Source organism: Hypomesus transpacificus, chromosome 11 (genome assembly GCF_021917145.1).
Source record: "Hypomesus transpacificus isolate Combined female chromosome 11, fHypTra1, whole genome shotgun sequence".
Classification (NCBI taxonomy): Eukaryota; Metazoa; Chordata; class Actinopteri; order Osmeriformes; family Osmeridae; genus Hypomesus; species Hypomesus transpacificus.
Window position 1 is genome coordinate 4611363 of NC_061070.1, and position 9117 is coordinate 4620479.

Sequence of the window (9117 nt, forward strand, 5' to 3'; positions counted from 1 at the left end):
CAAGCGGGATCTCTGGTCGTAGTCAGTCCTTCACTAACCAATCAACATTCGTCAACATTCGTTAGCAGAATGCTAGCGTGTTATGGGCAACAACGACTTACCCTGTAAGAAATCGAAAGGACATAAGTACTCGTTCATTCAACTTTTGACCTGTACTCCATGTTGAACATACAAAAACTATAATCAAATCTGAGATTTATCAACGACAATCAGACGAAAGAGACAAATTTAGCCGTTTAGCTCCATAGACTCCCATTCATTTTGCACTCGACCGCGATCACTCCCAGTGGAACTCTGGTGGAACTGCAACAAAATTCGGTACAATGGGGCTTAATAGGGAGTGGGCAGGCTCTCCTTAAACAGGCTCTGGTACAACGATGGACACTACTCGCCCTAAACGGGCGCCATCTTGGCTACGTAGGAGGAGCCCTTTCGGCAGCTTTTTCCACTTGAGTGCGTGTTCATTTTGGCAGGTATTGCGGGTGTCGCGAGCAGATTTGCGTCTTTCACTTCTACCAAGTGTTTAACGGAAGTGTTCCATTTGAGACAGCACTTATCAGCGACGGAGTGCACTGAATATGTAAGTGCACTGTTTTGCAGGGCACTGTATTGCAGTGTACTTCATAAAGTGCGCGGTAGTAGACACAGCCCTAGATTCTTGGTGACTTGTGTTCTTTGGATTGGAATCGTACTTGGGCAATAAAAGATGACGTCAAACGAGTTCGCAAGAACACAAGAACGGAAAAAAACGTGGATTGATAAACAGCCTTTAAAAATCGCCACTGGAAACATTTCATAATCACTTCCAATCGATAAGCTTATGGGCAACAAGAGTGGAAGTCACAAGGAGGAGGGGGTATGCCCCCTACTCTGTTTACTCTGTGGTACTGCACACGACTGCCACCTGAGCCTGCATTTTCTTGCACTTAAGAGACGGTCTCGGTTGTTTTATTCTGTGTCGATAAAAACTGCTTTGACGTTGTCAGAAAATGTGAGTTTTAAGTTGTAGAAATGTATAACAAACGAACAATCATCATCAAGTTTTATGAAATCAATTAAAATCTTCATAACTCTAAATCCAGGGCTCAGTTTGCCACGTTTAGCCTAAATAATCAGATGGCTAGCTTGCCTACCAGACAACCAGCCTGTTATCACATGCACATTTTGGGGTAGGAAAACCAAGCTACATGTCTGCTGATGGTTAGTTTATAACATTTTGTTTTAACAAGAAGAATCAATGATGGAAGTAATGCATTACATGAATTATTAAAATATTTGTATCTTTTTTTTGTGTATGTGTGTGTGGGGGGGTTCCCTTTTTTCAGGCCAGAGCAACTGCCCTTCTAAATTCCTGTGCACGTCCCTGCTGATGGGCGCTATATAAACAGTGCAGTCTTTGTGTTTCTATTTTTATTGTCATTTTCTCAGACTCAGTCTTCTGTAAAACTCAAAAGTAGAATGTATGCAGTAATCAAATACGTTTTTACAAAAAACAAACATTCTTACAGAAATTAAGAAAAATATAATCACAAATCATCAAATTTAGCAACAAAACAAAAGAAAACAAATAATAATTACTGGATGGATTGCTATTGAGAAAAAAAAACATAATGGTTGAGTGTGGGTGTGTGTGTGGTGAGGGGCGGGGGCTTATGGATCCCGCCTTTTGTGGGAGTGTGGTTGCCGACAGTGCTGTATAAAGTACCCAAAAGCCATACTTTAGTAAAAGTAAAAATACCTTACTGTAAAATGACAAAAGTAAAAGTAACCTTTTACAAAACTACTTGAGTAAAAGTCTTTAAGTATCTGAACTTTTCTGTACTTAAGTATCAAAAGTAATTTTCTGATATTAAATGTACTTAAGGATTGAAAGTAAAAGTACAAGTGCTGTTAAAAAAAAAGCAAAGGGTCAACATTTAGAGAATGATGAAGTTTATTCCGACTAGAATGAGCATAGGCATACACAATAGGCAGTAACTAAAGCAGCACCAAAAGTAACAACCCTTCAATATCATTACTTGAAACTGAAAAATGTTTTGTTCCTCCTCTCCATCCCCTTTCCTTTCTGAACCCCCCCCCCACACACACACACACACACACACACAGTAATATTCACACTAATTATAAACCTGGCCTTATTTGAACACAATAGGCAATACTAAAGCAGCACCGAAAGTAACAACCCTTCAGTATCATTACTTGAAACTAGGGCTGTGAAATGATTAACATTTTTAATCAAATTAATCACAGGTTTCTGTGGATTAATCATGATTAATTACATATTAATGTAACAACGGGGGACCGCCCTTTTTGGTCTGGTCTGTATCTTTGTCACGACCCAAAATGTACATCCAGACCAGCCCGAGGTTGCGTCTATCTCCGTAACTAGTTTAGCTGTGCGCTGCTCTGTGTAGGCTACTTATAAGGAATTACAAAGAACGTTTTGAATTATAACAAGGATATTGAAAATGGACCACGGTCGTAAATGCTGTGTTCCAGGCTGTACAGGGAAGGCTAATAATCACAGTCTTCCCAAGGAGCCAAACATTTGACAGGCATGGCTGCTGTTGTCTATGAGAAGATCCCGGCGAACAATTTTCCGAATTGTTGTCATTAGTGTGCGTCTTTGATTTTGCGGTACCTTGATGCTCGAGTCACCCGTTGCCATTCGCAAAACTTTGGTGAACCCCTCGTCCTCAACAATATCAATTGGTCTACAGCTTTTTGCAATACATTTGGCAACTGTGCTAGTCACCTTGTCACAGGCGGACTTAGTGAAGACCCTACGCTGTTCAGTGAGGGTGGTTTGGCGCATTCTACTTGAACTCCCCTCGCCGACCAACGCATGCTTCGCGTTGAGGTGGTATAAGTTACTTTAGGCTGGTATTGCTTCGGTGAAACGATAACATTCAGTCATTTAGCATTCAGTCATTTAGCAGACAGTTTTTTTGGAACACGAACTTCTCATCCAGAAGTTGCAGATTGGGTGGAATTGTGGGTAGCCTATATTACGTTAAATGCGTTAAACAAAAATAACGAATTAATCCTGTAATTTAATCATAACGCGTTAACGCGTTATTTTTCACAGCCCTACTTGAAACTGAAAAATGTTTTGTTCCCCCCTCTCCATCGCCTTTCCTTTCTGAACCCCCCCTCCCCCTCCCACACACAGTAATATTCACACTAATTATAAACTTGTTTGAACACAATAGGCAATACTAAAGCAGCACCGAAACAACACAGTGATTACTTCAAACATTATTTTTTTTGGTTCATTTTCAAAAGAAGTTGGTTTTCGAAATTGCGAGAATTCAGTCTCGCTCTTCTTGGGCTGAAGAATAGTCCTGCAATGCTAAATAGCCTTTCACAGGCCGCTGATGAAGGTAGAGGTGTGTTCTGCTTCACAGACAGCTTGAGCACAGCTGGGAAGGATTTCAGTAAGTTCATGTGATCTGCTGAACAGGCCAAGTATCCATCCAGTTGTTTGGTGCTGTCTTGTGCTTGAGACGACTGCAGGGCAGAGAAGAAGTCATCTTCATCAGATGAACTGGACCCGGTGGCATCACCTAGCTGCAGGGAGGGTTCTTTCATGTGCTGCTTGATGTAGTCCATTCCTGAAATATAGTGAGGGTGAAACAATAAATGATAGGATTAACAATGTGTCATGTAGAGATGATGCATTTTCACACAATGTATTGAACCATATCAGTTGTTGTTGAACTAGAGAAACATTTGCATTTGATGACCATAACTCTTATTTTCTCCTTTATTTTGCTTGCACGTTTAAAAACAAGCGAAGCAGGTTCATGCAGGGGGACGCGAGACCTAGCGAGACTAGCAAATTGTCATCACGCGTCAGGCACACCCTCCTAATAGGGCGGGGTATATAGCAGGGATCCAAGCTCCTGCATTGCTAGTGCGACTCAAACTCTCTTGGCCTCCTGCGGCCTCCACCTCAGCAGGGAGCCGCTGCGAGCACAACCATATGCCAAATCAAATATTACAATGATGTATTGTATCATGTGGAATAACGTATCGGTCAATAAAACTACTCAGTCCTCCTGCCTGAACCGGCACTTCTTTCCTTTTGTAACCGTTCCATGGCTAAAACAATACCCTTGGTCAACAGTGTCCTTCTCTTTTCGGCTTGTATGCCAGCAGGCTCCGTTTCAGGGTTATCTATATCGATATCAGACACTTTCGACTGTGAATGAACGAAAGCCACTACAAGATCATTGGCCGTGCGCGGCAAGCGCAAACTCCTGGAGTGGGCAGGAGGCCTCCTCGCATTGAACTGCGGTGTTAGAATATTCCACAAGGATGACAGCACTCACCTAAGGCGCCCTGCATCGTCGTCGTGTTTCATACCTCATTTGCAGAGCTTATTTTGCTGACAGCGAGAGATCCATGATTGAATGAAGTCCTTTGCCTCGTCATGCAGCTGAGCTAGTCCCAGCTGTCCTGCGCTTCGAACTTTTCCAGGTGAGTAATCCATTCTACCTTCCAACAGGTTGAGATTTTACTTTGTCCAAAAGGTCGTTGTTTTTACTTTGTAGCGACTAGTAAAGAATTTACAATACATTATAATACAATTGTATGTTAACATTGTATAATCAGTAATGTGATATTTTTAAATCTGTGTTTGTTGTCCCACCCTAAAAATATCCACTTTAAATCCTCAAATGGGTTCTTGATTTCAATATCTGTGTTTAATCATTGGTGTCCGACTGTTTGCATCTCATTTGACTCAGTTACTGCTTGATCATGGGAGATAAAGTGATACTGGGACTGTAACTCTTTTCTGCTTCAGGACGAGTCAGAGCGGCGGGTCTGACTACCTTTGGATATACAACCCCTGTTCTAAGGCCCCATTCCCCTTGGAGACCCTGTCCCCCCCTTTCTCACAGGATGATCTACCCCTTCCACTTGCAGACCCTGCCCTATTTGCCCCTATGCCTCATCACACCTAGGAGTGGTCTGCCCACCCCCCTTCTCCTTGAAGAGCCTGCCCCCATACATCATTAGATGTTCGGGAAAGCCTGTTGTACATTTACGAACAGGACCATTCCAGGTCATCGAGTAAACCTTGCACGCCCTAAGGGTGTTGGGGAAAGGGAGTATGTGGTACCACTGGAGCATGTGTTGTGCTGTGCATGAGTTGGTGGAGAAGTGCCAGGACGGCCAGTGAACCTTTTGCTATTGCTACGAATGTGAGAGTCCGGAAAAGAGGGTTACGACTAGGTCAAGAGTGTTACTGCTTGACCATACTAAAGTTGTACTGGACTAAGAAGGTTTCCGCTATTTGCTTTGTGTGTGCTATATCAATATCAACATAATTGTTGCTCTATCCCGTGTATCAGGTCCCTGTGCAACCAGATCATTGTCTCGGCAGTGGAGAACCCAATGAAGGGGTTCCAAATGCCGTTGCTGGGGGTGGCTGACCAGGACGAGGAGGCGGTGGTTGGTCCGGGCTATGTTGATTGATCTCTGGGGCCGGTTTTTCAAAAGTTTTAATCTTGATCCAACTGATCCAGATTTGGAAATCTCTTTTTCTGCTATCCAGGATCATGTAATCCATTTGATTTTCATGCTGGTTTTTCAAAGCAATTTGGGATTGGATTACTCTGATCTGGATTTTAACTTTTCAGGATTACCAAATCTGGATTAGCTGTGGTCTACATGGGACTATCACAATTTAGCTATGTAAAGAACAACAGGTAGAATAGTGTGGGGTCACTCCAATATGCTATATTTGAACAGAAAATAGGACTGAACGGAACAGCAAACAAACAATATAAACATCCCCCCTCCATTGTCCATTTCTTGGAAACAGGCAGTCCACTCATCTGAGACCTACAACAAATAAATAAATACATACTTTACTCACAAATACATTATGGATGTTTTGAACAGGTTTCAAACATAAAAAAGGCTTAAATGTCCAATACTTAACAAAATAAATGTACTTCTTAGTTCTTGTTATGAGTAGTTATTCTTATGAGTTCTCCTTCATCATCATCATCTGCTTTGTCTGCTGTGGAGAGACCAGCTTGACCAAGCTTGGCCTTTAGGAGGCGGATCTCAAGTCTGGCCTTGGTTTGCTGCAGTCGGGCAAGAACAAGCTGTTCCTCTGCTAGATGGATCTGTACTTCTGCCCTTTCAGTCTCTTTTTGCAGAAGTACCGTATAGGCGTCATCTTTCTTTGGGTGCTTTGAGCCTCTCTCTGGGGGTCCTGTGGGAACTAGGCCTTCAGGCTCCACCTGTGATTGACCTTCTCCCTCGATTACAGGGCTGAAATTCAGAATAAAATGTTTCTGAAGAAGGCTTACTTTCTGCTGTCATCACAGGCTCACCATCTTCTGTAACATGTTGGATCCTATGCAAAGCTTCCAACTTTTCACCTCCAATAATATTAAGGACTATGTCTGTGTATTCACCCCTCTTATATGGTTTGTTGCCTATTTGGCTGTTCTTGGCTTCAGTGTGGTCTTTTGTTGCCCTGGCCTTAAGATTCTTCCACCAAAATCTTAGTTGCTCTGTTGTCCTCTTCAGGCCAAACCCCATGGCATTCACATGTTGTGTGATTCCAGCCCAAATTTCCTTCTTCGTTTTACTGCTCACTACACCACCCTTGGCAGAACTAAAAGATCCTACCAACGACATATAACGGCACCTAACACCCTCCAGTAGGGCGTGGGTTTCAGCAGCAGAGAAATTCTGGCTTTTTGAGTCCATGGTTCCACCGCTTTGATGTAGCAAGCATCATTTTACAGGCCTTGGGTATGATTCGATTAATTGAACACAAGCCAAAGCAATTATGCTAACGGGTGTGTTTGGGAAGACCACTTTACACAGCCATATATATATCCAGCCTTTCTCAGAGGACTCAGAGAGAAGGTCATGACATGGCAGGTGTTGTCCATCGCCACCACAGGAGAATATACCGTCAAAGGGTGTATGTTGAGCGTATAGATCCACTGTAGAAATATACCAATGAGGAGCTGTATGCTCGGTTTCGCTTCGGAAGACCTGAAATTCAGTATATTGTGGACTTTCTCAGGCCCAACCTCCAACGCAGAACCCAAAGGAGTCATGGTCTGTCTGTGGAGGAACAGGTCCTCATTGCTCTTAGTTTCTATGCTTGTGGGACTTTCTACCAAGTTGTGGGTGACTACATGGGTGTGGAAAAATCAACTGTTTGTTATGTTTTGAAGTGTGTCAACTGCATTGGCCAGCCTGATTAATGAATTTGTTTCATTTCCGAAGGAAATGACCAGATCATCCAGGCCAAGCAGAATTTTTTTCTTTTGGGGAATATGCCCAATACTATTGGAGCAATCGACTGCACCCATGTGCACGTACAAGCACCTCATGATAATGAGTGGGAGTTTGTAAACCGAAAGGGGAGACACAGCATCAATGTTCAAATTGTGGGCAACGCTGAGCTCCTCATCACAAACTGTGTTGTGAAGTGGGCTGGGTCTGTCCATGATGCGCGCATCCTGAGGGAGAGTGCTCTATACAGAGAGCTCCAAACCACCCGACCAAATGGCATCATATTAGGAGACAGTGCCTACCCTCTTCTACCATGGCTGATGACCCCTTTTCTGGCTGCAAACACGCCTAAGCAGGCACGCTTCAACACTGCTCATTGCAAAACAAGATGCACCATTGAGCGCTTAATTGGAGTTCTGAAGAGGCGCTTTGCATGCCTTAACTACTTGAGATTGGAACCACAGAAGGCATGCAACATAATACTTGCTTGCATTGTCCAACACAACATCGCGACCAGGTGCAAAGTCCCTCTCTGTGATGACGTCCCTGATGCACCTGAGCCCATTGGAGACACTGTCCAACCTCCGGCATTCTGTCAGAACGAGGGCCCGACTGGACAAGCAATAAGAGATGCAATTGTTAGACACTATTTTTGATAAGTCCATGACTGATGATTGTGTCAGTGTGGTTAATGAACAAAGACATCATTTATAATTTGAGTTCAATATTGACAGCTGTTTGGGGGATTATTTTATGGGGCCGAAATATTTATAATTTATAGTTTGCTTTACTGAAAGGATGCTATCTTACATAGCCTACTTACTTTATGTACCTTCTGTTAAACAATTCAAGTGTTTAAATTGATAAATACATATAAATACTGTAAAATGCATGATATAAATGTTGTATTATTTAACTAACCAATTTTAGTTACCTAGTTTTATTACTGATATGTACCATGAATCCACCCTCCTGCTGGGATCAATTTAATCCTGATGTTTGGGATCAAAATGATCCTAATCCTACCAAAACGTTTTGAAAAACCCAAACTCAGGGTTTGATCCGGATCAACAACAAGATTAGATTACGTGATCCAATCCAATTTCTGAATCCTTTTTTTTCTTTGAAATACCCATTTTCAAGATTTGATCCAATCCGATAACCGTAATCCGATCAGATTACTTTTGAAAAACCGGCCCCGGGTGTTTTCAGAGATCAAAAGAGGGATTAAAGAATTTATAATACATTACAGTACAATTCTAGAACTATAATCATTAGCTGTTTCCCGGGCATGGCACTATCTATAATTCCAGTTATTAATATTTGTGGCAACTTAATCACCAAATGCATCACGGGCACTGTGCACTATATAGCAACGGGAACAATGCTCGGAAAACTTTATAAAGGATGCATGTATTAAAGTTATGTATTGTGCTTATTAAATGTATGTCTTATGAACTTAGAACTGTGCTCAGGCTTAAAACATTGTGTCTCACACAGGGTGTGGGAAACAGGCTGTATTTTGTGTTGTTATCTCTCCATTTCAGAAGCAACCTTGAAACCGGGCTGAGAGAGCACCCAAGCAGGTGGGATGCGTGGGGAAGAACAAACTCCCTGATACACGAGAGAACAAGCTCAACCCTTTTTTTTAAATTTCTGTTTCAATTGCACTGTATAATATATGCTGGGGCAGGGACGGATAGCCAGTTGGACTTCGTGAACCAGCCCAAACTCTGTTGCGGGTAGGGAAACGTAGACAACCCCGGAGCTCTGTACTGTTGATTTCCAACTGCTGCATTAAAGCTGATATTATCGGACCTCTGCGACTCCAGACCACTCTTT